This window comes from Anomaloglossus baeobatrachus, unplaced genomic scaffold, assembly GCF_048569485.1.
Source record: "Anomaloglossus baeobatrachus isolate aAnoBae1 unplaced genomic scaffold, aAnoBae1.hap1 Scaffold_263, whole genome shotgun sequence".
NCBI classification, from domain to species: domain Eukaryota; kingdom Metazoa; phylum Chordata; class Amphibia; order Anura; family Aromobatidae; genus Anomaloglossus; species Anomaloglossus baeobatrachus.
The window spans coordinates 164,818-188,756 of record NW_027442165.1 but is presented as its reverse complement, the minus strand read 5'-3'; the positions used below and the strand labels follow the sequence as shown (position 1 = coordinate 188,756).

Below are 23,939 nucleotides of genomic sequence, written 5' to 3'. Positions count from 1 at the left end.
ATCGGGGGGCATTGTGACAAGCCGCCAGTGTTCCGTCTCTTCATGTTGTGCACTGTTCAAACGGAAAATACATCAACAGGCAGGCTACAGAAAAGCTTACTAACAAAGGTTAGAGAGGGGCTTTCTCAGAGGGCTTTTTACAGTTTGTCTATTCCCAATTAGCCGGTTTAGTATACTTAATGAAAGTACTAATTCTTTCATAGGTCGCCCATTCTTAGTATTTGACGTTCCTTATATTGTGGTATAAGGCTTTGCAGCAGGTTGCAACACACCAGTGGTCACTGCAGCAGCTGACTCCACTTTGTCCAAAAGGGATCTATTCCATTCAATTGCACATGATCTAGATTAGACTGACAACAAGATACTGCACGGGACATAGCAGAGTTGGTGAAGTTGAGTGGTGAGGAGTTTGCCATTTGGATGAATAAAGCAAGTAAAAAGTGTGAAAGATAAAAATTCATTTCAATTCGCTAATCGGGCTAATATGAATCAGGTGAATCGAGTTCTGCTTTTGGAAACTGGGTTAAGAAGGGGTGCACCGTTCCTGGAGGTACTGCAATACCAGGTCAATGCGTGGAGTGGACAGAGCAAGCTCTTTTTCCATCTCCCTGTTCTAAAAATCCATTTAATATATGGTCCCCAGATAGGGGACGTATCAGATATTAAACTGATAAGAACAGATGAGATATCATCCGCAATTTTCAGAAACGGTCATCGGCCACCACACAAAAGCGCAGTGCCGCAGGTGATCGCCTCCCGAGCCCAGGAACCACCAGCCACAAGGAGGACGTAAGCACCAAAAGGCGCAACAATCCCCAAGGCCGGCGGTTGTGCAAGCCCGGGCCCCTCCCAGCCAAGACCAAGGCAAACCCAATGAAGGGCCTACACTTGATCTTAGCCAAAAGGCCGAGAAGCGATAACCAGAATTGGTTTGGGCCTCGAGTGGCACCCTGGCCTCAGCCGGACACATTTTAGGGAGAGAGTGTGAGAGGGAGACAAACCCACGCCTACAGAAGACATTTTGTCACCCAAGCCAACCCTTGAAAAGGCTGCTTTGCACAGCAAAAACACGAAGAATGGTGCGTTTTGCAGCCGCCGCCCACTGCAATGAATCTGAATAACTCCTCCTTTTGGGCACAAGCACCTCCCCTGCCCCTTGCAGTCTTTCCAATTCATGATACAAAAAGACGGACAGGACAGGTCGCCTGACTTTCCGTCACTGCCACCCTTTGCCATCCTTACCTGTAGAAAGCCCTTTCATCATCCCCAAACCCTAATCTTTTCCCTTCACTTCCCAGCCCCCAAACCCTGCCCTCTGAACCCTTCTCACCCCCCGCATCCCTTGTCCTGTGATCCCCCTACCACCCGGGAAAAAAACGGCTTGACCCCTCCTTCCACTAGCCCACCCTCCTACCCAAAGAGCAATTTCTACTGCGCAGCTGGCTTTCTAGGCAGCAGCGCTATTGTGATGTCATCGGGGGGCATTGTGACAAGCCGCCAGTGTTCCGTCTCTTCATGTTGTGCACTGTTCAAACGGAAAATACATCAACAGGCAGGCTACAGAAAAGCTTACTAACAAAGGTTAGAGAGGGGCTTTCTCAGAGGGCTTTTTACAGTTTGTCTATTCCCAATTAGCCGGTTTAGTATACTTAATGAAAGTACTAATTCTTTCATAGGTCGCCCATTCTTAGTATTTGACGTTCCTTATATTGTGGTATAAGGCTTTGCAGCAGGTTGCAACACACCAGTGGTCACTGCAGCAGCTGACTCCACTTTGTCCAAAAGGGATCTATTCCATTCAATTGCACATGATCTAGATTAGACTGACAACAAGATACTGCACGGGACATAGCAGAGTTGGTGAAGTTGAGTGGTGAGGAGTTTGCCATTTGGATGAATAAAGCAAGTAAAAAGTGTGAAAGATAAAAATTCATTTCAATTCGCTAATCGGGCTAATATGAATCAGGTGAATCGAGTTCTGCTTTTGGAAACTGGGTTAAGAAGGGGTGCACCGTTCCTGGAGGTACTGCAATACCAGGTCAATGCGTGGAATGGACAGAGCAAGCTCTTTTTCCATCTCCCTGTTCTAAAAATCCATTTAATATATGGTCCCCAGATAGGGGACGTATCAGATATTAAACTGATAAGAACAGATACTACACTTGATCTTAGCCAAAAGGCCGAGAAGCGATAACCAGAATTGGTTTGGGCCTCGAGTGGCACCCTGGCCTCAGCCGGACACATCTTAGGGAGAGAGAGTGAGAGGGAGACAAACCCACGCCTACAGAAGACATTTTGTCACCCAAGCCAACCCTTGAAAAGGCTGCTTTGCACAGCAAAAACACGAAGAATGGTGCGTTTTGCAGCCGCCGCCCACTGCAATGAATCTGAATAACTCCTCCTTTTGGGCACAAGCACCTCCCCTGCCCCTTGCAGTCTTTCCAATTCATGATACAAAAAGACGGACAGGACAGGTCGCCTGACTTTCCGTCACTGCCACCCTTTGCCATCCTTACCTGTAGAAAGCCCTTTCATCATCCCCAAACCCTAATCTTTTCCCTTCACTTCCCAGCCCCCAAACCCTGCCCTCTGAACCCTTCTCACCCCCCGCATCCCTTGTCCTGTGATCCCCCTACCACCCGGGAAAAAAACGGCTTGACCCCTCCTTCCATTAGCCCACCCTCCTACCCAAAGAGCAATTTCTACTGCGCAGCTGGCTTTCTAGGCAGCAGCGCTATTGTGATGTCATCGGGGGGCATTGTGACAAGCCGCCAGTGTTCCGTCTCTTCATGTTGTGCACTGTTCAAACGGAAAATACATCAACAGGCAGGCTACAGAAAAGCTTACTAACAAAGGTTAGAGAGGGGCTTTCTCAGAGGGCTTTTTACAGTTTGTCTATTCCCAATTAGCCGGTTTAGTATACTTAATGAAAGTACTAATTCTTTCATAGGTCGCCCATTCTTAGTATTTGACGTTCCTTATATTGTGGTATAAGGCTTTGCAGCAGGTTGCAACACACCAGTGGTCACTGCAGCAGCTGACTCCACTTTGTCCAAAAGGGATCTATTCCATTCAATTGCACATGATCTAGATTAGACTGACAACAAGATACTGCACGGGACATAGCAGAGTTGGTGAAGTTGAGTGGTGAGGAGTTTGCCATTTGGATGAATAAAGCAAGTAAAAAGTGTGAAAGATAAAAATTCATTTCAATTCGCTAATCGGGCTAATATGAATCAGGTGAATCGAGTTCTGCTTTTGGAAACTGGGTTAAGAAGGGGTGCACCGTTCCTGGAGGTACTGCAATACCAGGTCAATGCGTGGAGTGGACAGAGCAAGCTCTTTTTCCATCTCCCTGTTCTAAAAATCCATTTAATATATGGTCCCCAGATAGGGGACGTATCAGATATTAAACTGATAAGAACAGATTTTTTTTTTTTTTTTTTTTTAAAACCATTCAGGTTAGTTAAAAACAACAATATCAAGTTTACAACTTTGCTGTTTATCCAAACTCATCACAATGGTTATATTCTTTTTTTAATTTTCCAAAAAATATTGCAGTACATATCCAAAGAAAGTATCACAAAAAAACAGAAAATACTGAAAAACAGAGAATTTACCTCTTATTGATACTTCACCAAATAATGCCACTTTAAAACCTTCCATATGCCTTCAGCGTCCAATCCACCACCACCTCTACTCTTATCCCATTGGTAAATAACATAAAGTCTGGAAAGAATTAATCTTACACAGTCGTTAATAGGAACCACCTTCCTTTTAAAAAGTCCCAAATTTCTGACATCCCATAAGCTTTCCATCACACAAGCCATGATAAGCCACAAAATCCTTTCTTTAACACTCCCACACGCACCAATGCCAAACATAGCCACCCTCCAATTAATATGGTTCACACCAGCCAGCCCCTTACACAGGCCTCCTACACATTTCCACACACTATAGGCGTAATCACAGTCCCACATGACATGTCTCACGGTCTCACGGGCACCACATCCCTCCCGTGGACACACATCCGTTCTAATCAGGTCCCTTCTCTTCTGCACATCTCTCACAGGTAATATATCATGCAATGCCAACCACACAACATCCCTCTGCTTATTAGACATACCCGGTGTACTCAGTTTCTTCCATGCATCTGACACATCATTCCCTCTCAAATCATTAATATTACATTCTACCTCATTCGCTCTCATCCTTTTCATCACTCTCTTCGCTGCTCTGAACTCACTCATAGGTACAGCCAGCAAATCATTTTTTCTAATAAACCTCTCAATCATGTCGTACCAGACTGGACACTTGAACGACACAGGCACACGCGCATCCCTTTTCACCCAACACAAGCCATACAGCATCCAGCCCGCCATATACCTCACCATGTAGGCCCCTTTATTGTTCTTTCCCATTAGGATTACTACCGTCTTAATATAATGAAGACTAAGAAAGATTTCAATATTTGGAAAGTTTAAACCCCCATAATGACAGGCCTTGTATAAATGCTCTCTTTTTAATTTTTCCATTTTGCTCCCCCAAAAAAAGGTAAAAATCAGTTTCTCTACTCTTTTTATCTTTTTATATGGGGACGGGAAGACCCCAGAGATATAAAGGAGAATCGGCAGCACCACGGCCTTAATAATCAAAACTTTACCATTCAATGTCAGATCACGCATTCTCCACAAATTCAGTTTCCTCTCAATCCGCAATCCACATTCTTCCCAACTCTCCGTACCTCTCAGATCATCATTAAACAACACACCCAGCACTTTGATTGGACCATCCACACTTGTCACTCCGTCCATCTTAACACTACTATCACCAAAACACTTAAAACAACATTTATTCCAGTTGACTTTAAAAGCAGACGCGCCACAGAAGAAATCCAACAACAGCTTTACTCTAGTCATAGACGCAATACTCTCACTCACTATCACTACATCATCCATATAGCCAAGCACCTTCACATTCTTACCGCCACTACCAGGTATTAACATCCCTCTTATCAGTTTCTCACGCCTGATCATACATAACAAAGGCTCAATCACACTGACAAATAAAACAGGGGACATTGGACACCCCTGACGGACACCTGACTTGATCTGTACTTTCCCACTCAAACATCCATTCACTAAGAATTCACTTGTCACACCACCATACAGACATCTCACACCATCCAAGAACTTCTTAGGAAAACCCATACTATTCAAGACCTCAAACATAAAAACATGCGACACCCTATCAAACGCTTTCTCAAAATCAAGAGCCAACAACATGCACTTCTGCTTTCTAGTCTTACAGTCACCAATAACATCCCTCAACAACAACAAGTTATCACTGATGCTCCTTCCAGGCACAGCACACACTTGATCATCCTTTACAACCTTCCCAAGCACTTCACGCATACGATTAGCTAATAGTTTACTGAAAACCTTATAATCAGAATTCAGAAGCGTAATAGGCCTCCAATTCCCCAATTTACTCTTTTCCCCCTTCTTATGGATAAGTACCACTACCCCTTCTTTCATAGAGTCACACAGCATACCAGTTTCCCACATATACTTACATATCTCCGTCAGATCCGTGCCCATACACTCCCATGCTTTCACATATAGTTCAATTGGCAAGCCATCCTTTCCAGGAGTTTTATTCTTTTGTGCACTAAACACAACCTTTCTCACTTCATCCAGAACCACCTCATCACACAGATCCTCACACTCATCTTTGCCTAGTCTACACTCCATGCTAGCCAACACTTCAGTCATTAGACCAGAATCAATCCACTTGTCTCCATACAGTCTGCTGTAAAAGGCATTCACCTCGTCAATCATACTTTCACCAGTCACAGGAACATCATTCTCATCCACAATCACATCCATATCTACTTTCTTCCCATTCATTTTTTTAAAGAAATATCTGGTACATTTCTCATTCTTATCCAAATGTTCAACTTTCGTCCTATAGATAATTTCCTTACCCTTTTTCTCAATCAGACATTTCAACTCATTTTTTGCCTCCACCAACGAATCACTTACATCAATCCCAGACCTACTACACTTTTGTAACCAATCAATCCGAGTATTCACATCTTTAAATTTATTACGATACATGGTAGCTTTTTTGTAGCCCCATTTCCTGAAAAAAGTTTTAATCTCCCCTTTAACCCAATCCCACCACTCTAACACACTTGCAAACCTGTTTTTGTAGTACCCCCATCTTCGGTACTGTCACGCTCCCCGGGTCCTCACCCCCGTTCCCCGGCTCACCTGCCACGCTCTCCGCTCCCCAGTCACCGGATTCCGTCCGTCCCAGGGCTCCGGGCCCCCGATCCCGGCGCCCGACAGCTTCCCTGGACCTGGCCGGCTCCCCTGCGTCCTCCTCGCAGCCTCCTTCCCTGGCTTCTGGCACCCGGGCGGCGCGCATGCGCATTAGGGCGCGCGCGCGGTCACTGACCCTTTCTTAAAGGGCCAGCGTCCATTAACAGGAAATGAGGTTGCACAGGTACAGGGTATATAGGGGGTCATATTCCAAGGGGGCGGGGCCTGATCTTCGTGTTCCCTGAGCTAGGAGTCAGGTCTCTTGGTGTTTATGTGCCTGTACTCACCTATCTGTCTTTGTAGAGCCGTACCTGCCTCGCCATCCAGTCTGCCGTGTCCTGATCCCCGCACGCTGTCCGTCTGCCATCTGACAGTCCGTACCATCCCGGATCCCTGCGGTGACCCGTCATCTTGCTCCAGAGGTTCCGGACCCCGCCTGATATCACCTCGGCCTCCGAACCTGAGCTACGTCACCAAGACCACCTTCTGTGACTCCGTGGTCCCTGGGACTCCTCCGCTGCCTTCACTTGCACGGACTGTTCTACTGCCCATCAGTGCTTCAGCTGCCGGACTCCCTACCACCATCTCAGAGAGTTCGGTCCAGTGGATCCACCTCCTGGGTCTGCCCGACCGCCCGGCCGTGACAGTAAGATCAGGCCATGGATCCCGCTGCAGCACTCATGGCTCTGCAAGAGGAACTCCAACGCCAGCGTGAAGTCCAGACCCGCATGCTGCAATTCATGACCTCCGTGGACACCCGCCTGTACACATTACAAGCATCAATGACGCCTGCGGCACCCAGGTCCCCCGCCAGGCAAGCCATGGCCCCCGCACCAGTGGCAACCTCGTCAGATGCTTCCCGACTCCGATTGGCGTCACCTCCTCGTTATGCTGGAGATCCCAAGACCTGCAGGGGCTTCATAAATCACTGTTCCCTTCATTTCACGCAGCTGCCACATCTGTTCGCCTCCGACCAAGCCAAGGTCGCCTTTATAATGTCCCACCTAGAGGGCGAGGCGCTGGCGTGGATGAACCCCTTGTGGGAGAAGGAGGACCCCATGACCAAGGATCTTCAACAGTTCCTGCAGGCATTCCGCAGCACCTTTGACGAGCCGGGACGCGCTTCTGCCTCTGCTTCATCACTCCTCCGCCTACGTCAAGGAACACTGACGGTGGGCCAATACGCCATCCGTTTTCGCACTTTGGCTTCAGAACTCGGGTGGAATAATGAGGCCCTAACAGCCGCCTTCTGGGAGGGACTCTCGAGTCGCATCAAGGATGAGTTGGCGGGTCGGGACGTGCCCTCCACCCTAGATGCCCTGATTGCCCTAGCAACTCGTGTGGACATACGTTTTCAGGAGCGCTCCAAAGAGCTATCTCGTGAGAGACGCCCGTTACGGCATTCATCTCCTCCTCAGAAGCCCTCCGTACCTCAGTCATCAACAGCTGGGAGTCCCGTCCACGAGCCCATGCAGATTGACCGAGTGCGTCAGTCTGCACAACGTAGAGCAGAGCGGCTTGCCCAGGGTCTCTGCTTTTACTGCGGTGAGGGCACACACCTCCTCCGTTCCTGTCCGGAAAGGCCGGGAAACTCCAAAGCCTAGGGTTGGTAGGAGAGGCCACCCTAGGTGCTGGGACTCTCTCTGATCCGGTCACATGGACCGTGCAAGTGACAACGGGAGAGACGCGGTTCACGGCTGAGGCCTATCTTGATTCCGGGGCAGCAGGCAATTTCATCCAGCAAGCCACCGTGGACAAATACCAGGTGCCTGTTATCCCACTCAACAAGCCCCTGGTGATTGCCTCTGTGGATGGGAGACCCCTTTCTGACACCATCTCCTGGACCACCAGGCCGGTTGAACTGCGCATCGGTGCTCTTCACACCGAGAACATCGCCTTCTACGTCCTTCCGCACATGTCCCATCAGATCCTGCTGGGCCTTCCATGGTTACGGACTCACGAACCATCAGTCAGCTGGGGCACTGGCGAAATCACCCGCTGGGGTGCTTCGTGTCATGAGAGATGCCTAAAATCCACACAACCCATCCGACGACCTCCGGTTCCTGAGAACCTACCGGGGCTGCCCTCGGCTTATTGGTCCTTTGCTGATGTCTTTGATAAAAAAGAATCCGAGGTACTGCCGCCACATCGCCCCTACGATTGTGCCATCGACCTGCTCCCTGGAACAACGCCACCACGAGGACGGATATATCCTTTATCTCCAGCCGAAACAAGGGCTATGTCGACTTACATCTCAGAGAGCCTGGCTAGGGGATTCATTCGGAGATCCTCCTCTCCTGCTGGAGCAGGTTTCTTCTTTGTCAAGAAAAAAGAGGGCGATTTACGTCCCTGCATCGACTACCGGGGTCTGAATCAGATCACTGTTAAGAACAAGTACCCTCTGCCGCTCATCCCCGAATTGTTTGACCGGCTTAGAGGAGCTCGTCTGTTCACCAAGCTGGATCTTCGGGGTGCTTACAATCTGGTGCGCATCCGCTCTGGTGACGAATGGAAGACCGCGTTTAATACGCGCGATGGACATTATGAGTACTGCGTGATGCCCTTCGGCCTGTGTAACGCCCCTGCCGTCTTCCAAGAACTGGTGAACGACGTGTTCCGAGACCTCCTCTACACCTGTGTGGTAGTATATCTAGATGACATCCTTGTCTTCTCTCCGGACCTCCCAACCCACAGAGAGCACGTACAGCTGGTTCTACGACGACTAAGAGAGAACCGTCTGTACGCAAAGTATGAGAAGTGTGTCTTTGAGCAGTCTTCTCTCCCCTTTCTGGGGTACATCATCTCTGAGACTGGACTGCAGATGGATCCCAAGAAGGTCTCCGCCATTCTCAACTGGCCTCCCCCTTCTGGACTGAAGGCAATCCAACGCTTCCTGGGATTCGCCAACTACTACCGCCAATTCGTCCCTCACTTCTCTGCTCTGACTGCTCCACTTTCCGCTTTGACTAAGAAAGAGGCAAATCCAAAGGACTGGTCGCCTGCGGCCGACGCCGCGTTTGGCTCTTTGAAGCGGGCTTTTGCTTCCTCGCCTGTACTTCACCGTCCGGAGTTGAACCGCCAGTTCACCTTGGAGGTGGATGCCTCCTCCTCAGGAGCCGGAGCAGTGCTCATGCAGAAGTCCTCCTCCGGGAAGATGGTGACTTGCGGATTCTTCTCCAAGGGCTTCTCAGCGCCTGAACGCAACTATACCATCGGGGACCGAGAGCTCTTGGCAGTCAAACTGGCACTGGAGGAATGGCGCTACCTCCTGGAAGGTGCAGTGTATCCCGTGATCATCTACACGGACCACAAGAACCTAGAATACCTGCGGTCCGCTCAGCGACTGAACCCACGGCAAGCCAGGTGGTCCTTATTCTTTGCCAGGTTCGACTTTCAGCTTCACTTCCGACCCGCGGACAAGAATGTACGCGCTGATGCCTTGTCCAGGTCTTTCATGCCCATGGAGCAGGAGGAAGAGACTACCCAACCCATCATCTGTCCTAGCAACATCATTCCGGTGGCCCCTGTTACCCTAGCCCAGATACCGCCCGGGAAGACCTATGTCTCCGATACCGACAGGCAAAAAGTGTTACACTGGGGTCATGCCTCAAAAACAGCCGGGCATGCTGGTCAGAGGAGAACATGGGGTGCGATTGTACGCCATTACTGGTGGCCATCCCTTCGCACGGACGTCGCTGCTTTTGTCTCTGCCTGCTCCTCCTGTGCCAGGAACAAGACGCCCAAACACTTGCCCCATGGCCGTCTTCTGCCTTTACCGATACCCTCAGTCCCGTGGCAACACATAGCAATGGACTTTATTACGGACTTGCCATTATCCTCCGGGCACACAGTCATATGGGTCGTGGTTGATCGATTCTCCAAAATGGCCCACTTCGTTCCTATGGCCGGACTGCCCTCTGCTCAGGAACTCGCGGAAGCCTATATACAGCACATCTTTCGCTTGCATGGCTTTCCATCCCACATAGTGTCCGACAGAGGAACTCAGTTCACCTCCCGCTTCTGGAGGGCTCTATGCAAACATCTGGGAGTGACTCTGGACTTTTCTTCTTCTTACCATCCTCAGTCTAACGGCCAAGTGGAGAGGGTCAATCAAATCGTGACCTCATACCTACGTCACTATGTCAACGCCCATCACGACGACTGGTCCTCGCTTCTGCCTTGGGCTGAATTCTCCCATAACCACCACGTCAGTGAGTCATCCTCCGAATCTCCCTTCCATGTTGTTTACGGACTCCAGCCCGCCGTCCCATTGCCTATATCCCCTTCATCGGATGTCCCGGCTGCTGATACTGCAGTTCGTGACTTTGCTACCATTTGGGACTCTGTCAAAGCGTCCCTTGGGCGCGCTTCCCAGCGGATGAAGAAACACGCTGACAAGAGACGTCTGGATCCTCCGTGTTTCTCTCCTGGTGACCTGGTCTGGCTTGCTTCCCAGTACATCCGATTGAAGATACCTTCCTACAAGCTGGGTCCTCGCTACATCGGGCCGTTTAAGGTCCTCAGCAAGATCAATGAGGTATCCTACAAGCTACAGCTCCCGGCCACGATGAGGATACCCAACTCCTTCCACGTCTCTCTGCTCAAGCCGGTTGTCCTTGGTCCCTTCTCCGCTGCTGCCAGTCCGGCCCCTCCTCCTATTGCCGATGATGACATCTATGCGGTAAGGGATATCGTGGCCATGAAGACCGTACGAGGTCGACAGTTCTTCCTGGTGGACTGGGAAGGGTATGGTCCTGAGGATAGGTCTTGGGAGCCCAGGGAGAACGTGGGCACTCCTCTTATCCGTGCCTTCATGTCCCGGTTGCGGGGAGGGGGGCGTGGGGGGGGGGGGTACTGTCACGCTCCCCGGGTCCTCACCCCCGTTCCCCGGCTCACCTGCCACGCTCTCCGCTCCCCAGTCACCGGATTCCGTCCGTCCCAGGGCTCCGGGCCCCCGATCCCGGCGCCCGACAGCTTCCCTGGACCTGGCCGGCTCCCCTGCGTCCTCCTCGCAGCCTCCTTCCCTGGCTTCTGGCACCCGGGCGGCGCGCATGCGCATTAGGGCGCGCGCGCGGTCACTGACCCTTTCTTAAAGGGCCAGCGTCCATTAACAGGAAATGAGGTTGCACAGGTACAGGGTATATAGGGGGTCATATTCCAAGGGGGCGGGGCCTGATCTTCGTGTTCCCTGAGCTAGGAGTCAGGTCTCTTGGTGTTTATGTGCCTGTACTCACCTATCTGTCTTTGTAGAGCCGTACCTGCCTCGCCATCCAGTCTGCCGTGTCCTGATCCCCGCACGCTGTCCGTCTGCCATCTGACAGTCCGTACCATCCCGGATCCCTGCGGTGACCCGTCATCTTGCTCCAGAGGTTCCGGACCCCGCCTGATATCACCTCGGCCTCCGAACCTGAGCTACGTCACCAAGACCACCTTCTGTGACTCCGTGGTCCCTGGGACTCCTCCGCTGCCTTCACTTGCACGGACTGTTCTACTGCCCATCAGTGCTTCAGCTGCCGGACTCCCTACCACCATCTCAGAGAGTTCGGTCCAGTGGATCCACCTCCTGGGTCTGCCCGACCGCCCGGCCGTGACAGGTACTCTTCTTTAAACTCTTTCATCACTTTTGCATCCTCTAGCAATCTCACATTTAACTTCCATACAGCACCCCTCTTTACAGGTCCACCATCCCCTCTGAACACACCCTTCAAACATTCGTGGTCCGAAAAAGGAACCGCACACTGTTCAAACCTTACACACTCAATATTTTTAGAAAAAAACATACGGTCAATCCGTGATTCTATACCTCCTCTGTCCGCCTTGTACGTAGGTGGTGGTGGATTGCCCAGCTTTACAACAGCGGCATCTGAGAAAGAAAAATCAGAAATGATATGTAACAGCTTTTTCCCGGTTACATCCATATTACCTTCCGTCGTACAATTAAAATCCCCAACAAAAATAGTAGGCATTTTTCCTGGCAAAAATAAACCAACTTTCTCTAACAGAGCTAAACGATCTTCTTTTCTCGTAGGACAATATACATTAACAATCCTAACCCGCCACCCTCTATAGTTAATAATTGCAATGATACATCTCCCCACCTCCACTACTGTATAACTATCAAAAGAAAAGTCCTTGTTACCCAACAGAATCCCCACACCATCATTTTTATTTACAGACGAACCAGACCAAATGTGTTGTCCATGAGGCCAATCTTGATCCGTAGGAGCATCAAACAGTCCGCACTCCTGCAAACAAAAGATATCTGCACCTATTTTAGAAACATATTTGAGGATAGTAGCTCTTCTTCCTCTGGATTTAATTTGTCTCACATTCAAGGATAGGACATTACATGTAGTTTTGGGAGCCATGTTCTTACTAGTTTAACCAGGTAACCGTAAGCTGGCCATCTTCGCCTCAACCTTCTCCTTCTGGAGGCTGGCAGGGAGACACAAAGCAGTGAGTGTCTGCAACCTCCCCAAAAAAATCATCAACTCCAGGGGAAAAGCTAATGTCAGGGTAGACCCGATCACTCAAAGGGCTTGCACTTGCAGTACTGACAGTGCTCCACCCCTTGTCTGCAAGCTTTAATTTCTTAGCAGCCATAAACTCCCCCTCCTCCGATGACCTGACTGCAGCTGAAGCAGAAAAATCCCCCTGCCCAGCTGGACTAACATCTTTGCTCACCAGAGACTTTGTTGTACCCCATGACAGCGCAGGGGACTTGCTCAAATCCTCCTCGATTTCCCCCTCGCCACATGCAGCAGAGTGACAAGGAAGTTTAGCTTCCAGCTCGGAGACCTCCATTCCTTGATCAGGTGGACATGGAGAGACTGCAGGAGCTTTATCCAAATCCTGAGCAGTAGTAACAGGGAGAAGAACAGGGTCATTAGCAGAAACAGCAACAGGGTGACTAGCAGCTGGTGCAGCCTTAACAGGAGCTACAGGGGCCGCTGCGACCACCTGAGCGTATAGCCTGGTCTTAGTGCGGTTCCTGCAGTCCCGATAGGCATGCCCGACTTCTCCACAAGCATTGCAAACAATGGGGTTGCTGCAATCCCTAGCCATGTGCCCCACCTGGTTACATTTCCTACAGGTTGCTTCATAAGGACACTTATCCTGAGTGTGACCAAAAACATTACATTTCCGGCAAAAATAAGGGGCATCTGGATAGAACAGGTAACCAGAATCTTTCCCAATATGAAAAGTAGAGGGAGGGTGGCGGAAACCCCCAGGGCCCTGAGGGTCCACCCCAAAACGCACAAAATATTTATGCTTGCCTGTCCAGAGTCCCTCCTTGTTGGTAATTTTGTGGGAGTACTGAACATAGCTGCAATGCTTCATCAGGAAGTCTGTGATTTCTGCCACATTAACAAAAGGGTTGTGCATAAACACCACTAAAGGAACATCGCCCTTAGAATAAAGCAGGGTAAAGTCAAGTCCACTCAGCAAAGAGTTAGTAGTATTCATTAACAAGGACCGATAAAGATTCTGGCAAGCGCCAATATGGGAAAGGACAAGCACATACCGTCCACTTCGTCTGAACTCCTGAAGACAAACGATCTCATTCTTCTTCACATCCAGGATGTCATATAGAACTTTGTTCACCAAGTATTCCAGATGGAAATGCTGCAACTTTTCCTCTGCGACATCAATACGGAAACCAAAACGGACCCGGGTATCCCCGGTCCCAGCAAAACGGACGGTGGCGCCCATCTTCAAAACACCTCCTGGATCACCAAGGGTTAACAGCCTCGCTCACTACCCCCAATAGCAGCATGTAGCCATTTAAGCTACAAGGCCAAGGGTAGCAATTGAGGACCTCCTGCTAAGACACACGATCCTAGCCAAAAGGCGTCGCCTTCTCGTTTCCTGCTCACTACCCCCCATAGCAGCATGTAGCCATTTAAGCTACAAGGCCAAGGGTAGCAATTGGGAACCTTCTGGCAAGACACTTGATCTTAGCCAAAAGGCCGAGAAGCGATAACCAGAATTGGTTTGGGCCTCGAGTGGCACCCTGGCCTCAGCCGGACACATCTTAGGGAGAGAGAGTGAGAGGGAGACAAACCCACGCCTACAGAAGACATTTTGTCACCCAAGCCAACCCTTGAAAAGGCTGCTTTGCACAGCAAAAACACGAAGAATGGTGCGTTTTGCAGCCGCCGCCCACTGCAATGAATCTGAATAACTCCTCCTTTTGGGCACAAGCACCTCCCCTGCCCCTTGCAGTCTTTCCAATTCATGATACAAAAAGACGGACAGGACAGGTCGCCTGACTTTCCGTCACTGCCACCCTTTGCCATCCTTACCTGTAGAAAGCCCTTTCATCATCCCCAAACCCTAATCTTTTCCCTTCACTTCCCAGCCCCCAAACCCTGCCCTCTGAACCCTTCTCACCCCCCGCATCCCTTGTCCTGTGATCCCCCTACCACCCGGGAAAAAAACGGCTTGACCCCTCCTTCCACTAGCCCACCCTCCTACCCAAAGAGCAATTTCTACTGCGCAGCTGGCTTTCTAGGCAGCAGCGCTATTGTGATGTCATCGGGGGGCATTGTGACAAGCCGCCAGTGTTCCGTCTCTTCATGTTGTGCACTGTTCAAACGGAAAATACATCAACAGGCAGGCTACAGAAAAGCTTACTAACAAAGGTTAGAGAGGGGCTTTCTCAGAGGGCTTTTTACAGTTTGTCTATTCCCAATTAGCCGGTTTAGTATACTTAATGAAAGTACTAATTCTTTCATAGGTCGCCCATTCTTAGTATTTGACGTTCCTTATATTGTGGTATAAGGCTTTGCAGCAGGTTGCAACACACCAGTGGTCACTGCAGCAGCTGACTCCACTTTGTCCAAAAGGGATCTATTCCATTCAATTGCACATGATCTAGATTAGACTGACAACAAGATACTGCACGGGACATAGCAGCGTTGGTGAAGTTGAGTGGTGAGGAGTTTGCCATTTGGATGAATAAAGCAAGTAAAAAGTGTGAAAGATAAAAATTCATTTCAATTCGCTAATCGGGCTAATATGAATCAGGTGAATCGAGTTCTGCTTTTGGAAACTGGGTTAAGAAGGGGTGCACCGTTCCTGGAGGTACTGCAATACCAGGTCAATGCGTGGAGTGGACAGAGCAAGCTCTTTTTCCATCTCCCTGTTCTAAAAATCCATTTAATATATGGTCCCCAGATAGGGGACGTATCAGATATTAAACTGATAAGAACAGATTTTTGATTTAATGAAGCTTTCCAAAGCACCGCAAAAATGCATGACCGAAGTCACACCAAAAACAGTGCAAAGGCTAGGATTCGTGTGGACCCCTCCGTGAGAAGAGGATCCCCAAAAATCAACCCCGTCCCTCCGAGCCAGAAGGCCACAGCGAGGGTCAGGGATCTTCGGTGCTCCCCCAAGCCGAAGCCTGGTTGAGCCTTGTTGTTGCTCCCAGCGTCCACCGAGGCATCTTACCCAAGTGGAGTAGGGAGCTACTAGTCGTTGGTTTCGCAGCCGAGACTGCCCGGACCGTCAACCGGTGTTGGTTTCTCAGCCCAAGGCTGACCGGACCTCCAACCGGGTGTTGGTTTCTCAGCCCAAGGCTGACCGGACCTCCAACCGGGTGTTGGTTTCTCAGCCCAAGGCTGACCGGACCTCCAACCGGGTGTTGGTTTCTCAGCCCAAGGCTAACCGGACCTCCAACCGGGTGTTGGTTTCTCAGCCAAAGCTGACCCGGACCTCCAACCGGGTGTTGGTTTCTCAGCCCAAAGCTGACCGGACCTCCGACCGGGATTATAAAAATTTCCCTTCTTAGCCAGAAGGCCGGGATAGGGCAATATGCTTGGAAAGTATGAATAGGCAAGGCACGGCGTGCGACAGAGTCTGAGGCTTACCAGGGTCCCAACCTAGCAAGTTCAGACTCCCTCCAGGGTGTCCATTCCTGGGGCACATTGCACCATAACCCCCACACTTACTCAGTCTAATAGCCTCGATCCTGGTAGGGCCATGGTTTCCTCTAGATGGATATACTATCCTACCAAAGTACTAACAAGCGCAACCTTCCAGTGTGCATTGCATCATTGTACTAAGGTGGCCGGAGCCTTAAACCACCTTTTCGAAAGATACTACACTTGATCTTAGCCAAAAGGCCGAGAAGCGATAACCAGAATTGGTTTGGGCCTCGAGTGGCACCCTGGCCTCAGCCGGACACATCTTAGGGAGAGAGAGTGAGAGGGAGACAAACCCACGCCTACAGAAGACATTTTGTCACCCAAGCCAACCCTTGAAAAGGCTGCTTTGCACAGCAAAAACACGAAGAATGGTGCGTTTTGCAGCCGCCGCCCACTGCAATGAATCTGAATAACTCCTCCTTTTGGGCACAAGCACCTCCCCTGCCCCTTGCAGTCTTTCCAATTCTTGATACAAAAAGACGGACAGGACAGGTCGCCTGACTTTCCGTCACTGCCACCCTTTGCCATCCTTACCTGTAGAAAGCCCTTTCATCATCCCCAAACCCTAATCTTTTCCCTTCACTTCCCAGCCCCCAAACCCTGCCCTCTGAACCCTTCTCACCCCCCGCATCCCTTGTCCTGTGATCCCCCTACCACCCGGGAAAAAAACGGCTTGACCCCTCCTTCCACTAGCCCACCCTCCTACCCAAAGAGCAATTTCTACTGCGCAGCTGGCTTTCTAGGCAGCAGCGCTATTGTGATGTCATCGGGGGGCATTGTGACAAGCCGCCAGTGTTCCGTCTCTTCATGTTGTGCACTGTTCAAACGGAAAATACATCAACAGGCAGGCTACAGAAAAGCTTACTAACAAAGGTTAGAGAGGGGCTTTCTCAGAGGGCTTTTTACAGTTTGTCTATTCCCAATTAGCCGGTTTAGTATACTTAATGAAAGTACTAATTCTTTCATAGGTCGCCCATTCTTAGTATTTGACGTTCCTTATATTGTGGTATAAGGCTTTGCAGCAGGTTGCAACACACCAGTGGTCACTGCAGCAGCTGACTCCACTTTGTCCAAAAGGGATCTATTCCATTCAATTGCACATGATCTAGATTAGACTGACAACAAGATACTGCACGGGACATAGCAGAGTTGGTGAAGTTGAGTGGTGAGGAGTTTGCCATTTGGATGAATAAAGCAAGTAAAAAGTGTGAAAGATAAAAATTCATTTCAATTCGCTAATCGGGCTAATATGAATCAGGTGAATCGAGTTCTGCTTTTGGAAACTGGGTTAAGAAGGGGTGCACCGTTCCTGGAGGTACTGCAATACCAGGTCAATGCGTGGAGTGGACAGAGCAAGCTCTTTTTCCATCTCCCTGTTCTAAAAATCCATTTAATATATGGTCCCCAGATAGGGGACGTATCAGATATTAAACTGATAAGAACAGATTTTTTTTTTTTTTTTTAAAACCATTCAGGTTGCGTAATCATCCAGAATCAGAAGTGTCACCTCAGAGAGGTTTCACAACTTAACCGGATGCGACGTAAACTCATCCTCATGGCAATTTTATTTCAAAAGAGTGATAAAAATGTGTATAACACACCCATAGCCGTAAATCAGTAACCAAAAGCAGAAAAGTATAAACCATTACACCCAGTGTTTCCATTTCAGAAATTTCCATTCACCCTCAGCATCCATACCTCTTTCACCATCCCATTTATAGCAGAAATACAGTTTGTCCAAAACCATCCTGACACAATCATTCACTTCAAGATTCTCATTCCTATATACATACAAATTCCTGGTATTCCACAGAACTTCCTTCACACATGCCAGAAACAACCAAAACACTCGTTCTTTCCTCGTGCTCAAGCTACACAGACCAAACATAACCATTTTAGCTGTTAAAGCTCTTACACCCGTCAACTCCCAACACAACTTACCCAAATTACTCCATACGTCCTTTGCATGTCCACAAGACCAGAAAACATGTTCCACATCCTCAGTATCACCACATCCAGTCCTCGGGCACCTCTCTGAGGGTACCAATCCCCTCCTCTTCTGAACAGATCTTACCGGCAGCACACCATGCCAAGACATCCATAACAGATCTTTCTGTTTGTTAGAGATTTCATACTTTTTCAGTGTTTCCCATACTTCCTCATACTCAGCAGATTTCAAACCACTGATACCACATGCAAAACCGTCCACACACAACCTTTTTATCTCCTTTTTCTCCTTCATGAACTGACTCACAGTAAACTTCTCAAGTCTGAACTTCTTCACAAACAGCTCAACAAACAGGTACCACTCAGGACAAATGAAGGCAAAAGGTTTCCTCAGATCCTGCACAGTCCACTTCAGCCTTCCTAGCATAGAACCTGCTTGATACTTCAACATACAAGAGGCTTTAGTATCTTTAGAAAAAACCTCACAGAAAAAAGCCACATAGTTTATACCAATAAAAACCTCCAAGTTTGGAAAATCCAAACCACCATGCTTTTTCTTTTTCATCAATATCTCCCGTTTTGCCCTTTCCATGCCACATCCCCACAAAAACAAGAAAAGCACCCGATTTATCTTTTTCAAAGCCACAGTTGATGGAGGAAAAACCAAAGCAATATAAAGTATCATAGGCAAAATGATACTCTTCACAATCAAGACCTTTCCTGTAAAGGACAAATCCCTCAACCTCCAGAACTCCAATTTTTTAGCTATTTTACCCCCTAACTCCTCCCAACTTTCCTTACCTTTCAGCTCTTCATCAAAATCCATACCTAAGATCCTAACACTGGAACTGACACACTCCATCTGATCATCATGTAAAACACGTGGCAGACCAAAACCTTTCATCTTACTTTTGGCCCAATTAATTTTAAAGGCAGAAGCCACACAAAACAAATTAACCAGAAGCTTGACTCTCGACACGTCACAGACATTCTCACAGAGAATACAAATGTCATCCATATAGCCTAAAGCTTTAACATGTTTTCCTCCACTACCCGGAACCAATAGACCTTTAACCACTTTATCCTTCCGAATAGATTGTAACAACGGCTCTATAGCACAAATAAACAAAATGGGTGACAGAGGGCACCCCTGCCGAACCCCAGAAAGTATCTCAAAGCTATCAGTAAAAAAGCCATTCACCTGAATCTTACTTCTAGCCCCTTCATAGAGCCCATACAATAAACTAACCAAATGCTCCGGAAAGCCCATTTTCCTCAACACACAAAACAAATACACATGCGCCACCCTATCAAATGCCTTCTCAAAATCAAGCACACATACAATCACCCCCTTCTTCCTCGCCATACAATCCCCAATCATATCTCTCACTAACATCACATTTTCATGAATCCTCCTCTTAGGAACCGCACACCCCTGATCCTCCATAATAACATGTGAGATTACCTCCCTCATGCGATTGGCTAAAAGCTTGGCAAATATTTTATAATCCACATTCAGTAGCGTGATCGGACGCCAATTACCCACCACTCGCCTGTCACCTTTCTTAAACAGCAATACCACCACTCCTTGCTTCATACTGTCCGTCATCCTGCAACCAGAAAACAAACACTTCATAATAGACACCACATCCTTCCCAACAATATCCCAATACTTACTATAGAACTCCCAAGGGATCCCATCACCCCCTGGAGACTTGTTTTTAGCAGACTTAAAAATCACCTCCTTCACTTCATCCTCTGTAATGTCACTCAGCAAAAAAGGAAACTCAGATTCAGGTACAAAGTTGTCAATCACATTCAGAACCTCCTCATCCTCCCCCAGATCGCAGTCCTTCACTCCATACAGGGACTTATAATAGTCAGCCACTACACCGATCACATCCTTCCCATGCACCTCACTACCATTCTCATCCAACATTACATTCATCTCTCGCCCACCCCCACACATCTTCTTAAAGAAGAAACTGGTACACTTCTCATTCTTCTCTCTCACCTCAATTTTAGATCTCAGAATAATTTTCCTGCCCTCCTCCCCAAACCACTCTTTCATCTCACGTTTAGCTTTCTCCAGCTCATACTTTACATCCAGACCCAGAGATTTGCATTTATGCAGGTAGGAAATCCTCCTATTCTGCCACTTGTACAGATTTCTCCTCTTTCTGGCTTTCCTGTACCCAGCTTTCCTGAAAAACACACTGATTCTCACTTTCACCCAATCCCACCATAACAATAAATTTGGAAACCCTTTTTTCCTTGCAGCCCACCATGCATACTGCCTTACAAAATCCTTCTTCACCCTTTCATCCTGCAACAGACTGACATTCATTTTCCACACACCACGTCCATAAAACAAATTAGCAATTTCAAAACTCCCCACCAGACACTCATGATCAGAGAAAACAACCCTTTCTTGCGAATAATTAACACATTTTACCCCAGTGGAAGAAAAGAAAAAATAGTCCAAACGGGACTCGGTCTGACCATCATCTGCATGGTAGGTAAAGGGTCCTGGCTTGGAATCCACAGCGTCCTTTAACGAAAACTCTGAAATTAAACGATTCCATAAATTTCCGGTCACGTCCACCTTGGACTCGTATGAACCGGCTCTGCCCCTTTTGTCCAGGATGCAGTTTAAATCACCAACAACAAAAATAGGAATTTTACCATGCAGAAAAAAACGCAATTTCTCAAAAAGAGCGAGTCTCTGATTTTTATCAGCAGGGGCATAGATATTAATAAGCTTAAATTCCCACCCCCTATAACATAAAATAACACACACACATCTACCCTCTTCTACAATTACAGTTTGCTTTATCCTAATGTCCTTATTTTGAATCAAAACCCCCACCCCATCATTCTTATTTATAGCAGAAAATGACCACACCGCCTCCCCAAAACCCCACTCACTCTTCTTAGGTTCCCTATTCAGCCCACATTCCTGCACACACACCACATCACAATTTTTTGAAGATAAGAAATCAAGCACACACGCACGCTTATATGACGACTGAAACACCCTCACATTCTGAGAGGCAATATTCAGTTGCAAAGCCATGCTGAAAAATTAAACAAAGGAAAAAAGCATCAAAACAGAAACCATTCAAGTCCCACTGGCAAAGTGGATAACATCTGCTAACCCTGCCACATCTTCATTAGATAGGAAGCATTGTCCTGGAGATATAGGGTCTTCAATGACCCCTGAAAGAGAAGTAGTGCTGGCATTGGAGTCTGGACTTAGAACCTCAAAGGGGTTTTGGGAGTAGAAATCAACTTTCTCCCGTGGCCCCGTCTTCAGCCTCTTCACTGGTCTCTTGTCTTTTCTCTTAGAGACCACCTTGTGGAAGCAGGCCACTAGCTCAGCAGGGGAATACTTGCTGTTACCTGCAGCGTCCTCGTCGGATGATGACATGGCGATTTCCCCAGGGGCAGACAGGTCAGCAGTACTGGTGTCCATCTCAGGGCTGCTCAGCTGGGGAAAGTCAGTGCTGATTGCAGCATTCCCCTGAGCAGCCTCTGGAGTCTCAGCCACCTCACATAGCACAGGTGCAGAATCAGCGGAGGCCTGCAGCACCTGCAAGTCATTAGTGACCTCCTGCAGAGCACTACACTCCCCAACAGACACAGGCTCAGCAATAGCAGGAGCAGGCGGAGGATGGGAATCCCCCACTGCAGCAGGCATTACAGGCTCCATTCCAATTCCTGCAGGTTTTTCAACAAATTTTGCAGGTTGAATGTTTGCACGGACATTAAATCTAGCCTGTTTCCTGTCAAAATTTCTCCTCTCCAGAACGTACTGATCCCCAAGGGTCGGGCAGGACTTACATGTATGATCCCCATCCCCACACAGGTCACATACAGGGGGGGAGGGGCAGTTGGCAGCCTCATGCCCTGCTTTCTTGCAGTTTCTGCAGGTAAGTCCCTGCTGGCAATTTTCTTTAATGTGTCCATATCGGAAACAACTCCGGCAAAAGGATGGTTGCCCAGGGTAATGGAGAAACCCCCTATTCCCACCAATTGAAAAATTGGCCGGGGGGTGCATGATACCTCCAACACCCTCTGGGTCAGGTCTAAAACGTACCCAAAATTTAATATTTCCATTGAATACATTAAAGACATTTCTCTGGGGAATGCCACCTTTCACAGAGGAGCAGTATCTTGCCAAAAAGGCCTTTACCATGGTGGTCTCAGTAAATGGATTATACATATGAACAGTCAGGGGTCTCTCCACTGCAGAAAATAAAGGAGTAACAGAAATGTACCTCATATACTCATGCTTATGGTGCCTCTGCAGGTCTTGGTAAAAATTCAGACAGTCTTCCTCATGGTAAAATGAAATGTCATACTGACCAGTAGATGGGAACTCCTGCATACAAAACACTTTATCCAGCTCAATGCCGCCCAGCTCCATGATCACGCTCTCCACTATATGTCCTAACTGTAGGGAATTCTTCTTCTCCACCGAGACAGTCAGACGAACCGTGTTCTTTATAGCTGCCATTACAAGAAATATGCCCAAGGCACACGATCGCAGTCTTCACAGCGTCGGAAGTCGCCTTCCACGTAAAAGCCCACAGGCCAGACCCAGCAAGGTTTCCCTCACTGGATCTTAGCCAAAAGGCCGAGAAGCGATAACCAGAATTGGTTTGGGCCTCGAGTGGCACCCTGGCCTCAGCCGGACACATCTTAGGGAGAGAGAGTGAGAGGGAGACAAACCCACGCCTACAGAAGACATTTTGTCACCCAAGCCAACCCTTGAAAAGGCTGCTTTGCACAGCAAAAACACGAAGAATGGTGCGTTTTGCAGCCGCCGCCCACTGCAATGAATCTGAATAACTCCTCCTTTTGGGCACAAGCACCTCCCCTGCCCCTTGCAGTCTTTCCAATTCATGATACAAAAAGACGGACAGGACAGGTCGCCTGACTTTCCGTCACTGCCACCCTTTGCCATCCTTACCTGTAGAAAGCCCTTTCATCATCCCCAAACCCTAATCTTTTCCCTTCACTTCCCAGCCCCCAAACCCTGCCCTCTGAACCCTTCTCACCCCCCGCATCCCTTGTCCTGTGATCCCCCTACCACCCGGGAAAAAAACGGCTTGACCCCTCCTTCCACTAGCCCACCCTCCTACCCAAAGAGCAATTTCTACTGCGCAGCTGGCTTTCTAGGCAGCAGCGCTATTGTGATGTCATCGGGGGGCATTGTGACAAGCCGCCAGTGTTCCGTCTCTTCATGTTGTGCACTGTTCAAACGGAAAATACATCAACAGGCAGGCTACAGAAAAGCTTACTAACAAAGGTTAGAGAGGGGCTTTCTCAGAGGGCTTTTTACAGTTTGTCTATACCCAATTAGCCGGTTTAGTATACTTAATGAAAGTACTAATTCTTTCATAGGTCGCCCATTCTTAGTATTTGACGTTCCTTATATTGTGGTATAAGGCTTTGCAGCAGGTTGCAACACACCAGTGGTCACTGCAGCAGCTGACTCCACTTTGTCCAAAAGGGATCTATTCCATTCAATTGCACATGATCTAGATTAGACTGACAACAAGATACTGCACGGGACATAGCAGAGTTGGTGAAGTTGAGTGGTGAGGAGTTTGCCATTTGGATGAATAAAGCAAGTAAAAAGTGTGAAAGATAAAAATTCATTTCAATTCGCTAATCGGGCTAATATGAATCAGGTGAATCGAGTTCTGCTTTTGGAAACTGGGTTAAG

General features: G+C 48.4%; 3 non-coding genes and 3 pseudogenes across 3 annotated transcripts; all 6 read right to left on the bottom strand.

Annotated features, from left to right (window-relative positions):
• Positions 1-528: 528 nt before the first annotated feature.
• Positions 529-712, bottom strand: LOC142264205 (U2 spliceosomal RNA). Its single transcript, XR_012730777.1, has one exon. It is a non-coding gene; the product is annotated as a U2 spliceosomal RNA (small nuclear RNA).
• Positions 713-2,001: 1,289 nt separating this feature from the next.
• Positions 2,002-2,192, bottom strand: LOC142264204 (U2 spliceosomal RNA). Its single transcript, XR_012730776.1, has one exon. It is a non-coding gene; the product is annotated as a U2 spliceosomal RNA (small nuclear RNA).
• A 1,083-nt stretch (positions 2,193-3,275) lies between these two features.
• Positions 3,276-3,480, bottom strand: LOC142264212 (U2 spliceosomal RNA; annotated as a pseudogene).
• An 11,911-nt stretch (positions 3,481-15,391) lies between these two features.
• Positions 15,392-15,587, bottom strand: LOC142264271 (U2 spliceosomal RNA). Its single transcript, XR_012730816.1, has one exon. It is a non-coding gene; the product is annotated as a U2 spliceosomal RNA (small nuclear RNA).
• A 739-nt stretch (positions 15,588-16,326) lies between these two features.
• LOC142264252 (U2 spliceosomal RNA) lies at positions 16,327-16,468 on the bottom strand (annotated as a pseudogene).
• Positions 16,469-17,551: 1,083 nt separating this feature from the next.
• On the bottom strand, positions 17,552-17,729 carry LOC142264219 (U2 spliceosomal RNA; annotated as a pseudogene).
• Between the last annotated feature and the right edge of the window lie 6,210 nt (positions 17,730-23,939).